This window comes from Penaeus monodon, chromosome 30 (genome assembly GCF_015228065.2).
Source record: "Penaeus monodon isolate SGIC_2016 chromosome 30, NSTDA_Pmon_1, whole genome shotgun sequence".
In the NCBI taxonomy this organism is placed as follows: domain Eukaryota; kingdom Metazoa; phylum Arthropoda; class Malacostraca; order Decapoda; family Penaeidae; genus Penaeus; species Penaeus monodon.
In genome coordinates, this window is record NC_051415.1 from 36,636,826 (window position 1) to 36,637,255 (window position 430).

At 5.6% G+C, this 430-nt stretch overlaps 1 protein-coding gene across 1 annotated transcript in view; it reads right to left on the reverse strand.

The window, feature by feature from the left end:
• LOC119592765 (breast cancer metastasis-suppressor 1-like protein) overlaps nucleotides 1-430 on the reverse strand; it is a gene marked incomplete in the record, with an annotated part of 50,958 nt that overhangs the window by 1,464 nt on the left and 49,064 nt on the right.

The following is a 430-nucleotide window of genomic DNA, read 5'->3' on the forward strand; positions in this document are numbered from 1 at the left end:
TATAGTTTTTAAATTTTTTTTAAATTATTTTAAAAATTTTAATAAAAAAAAATTTTAAAATCTAATTTTAAAATAAATTTTAAAATTATTTTTTTAAAATTTAAAAAATTAACTATTTTTTTTTAAAATTTATAAATTTTTTATTTAATTATTTAAAAAAAAATTTTAAAAAATATTTTATTGAAATGAGCGGGGAGGGGGGGTTTTCCCTTTATACACAAATTTTTTATTCTTTAAAATTTTTAAATTTTTAAAAATTTTAATTTTAATTTATATTTTTATTTTTTTTATATTTTATAAAAAATTTTTTTTAAAATTATTTTAAAAAAATAATTTAAATTAAAATTTTTTTTTAAAAATTTTTAAAATTTTAAAAAAATTTTTTTTAATATTATAATATTTAATAATAAATTATTATATTTAAAAAATA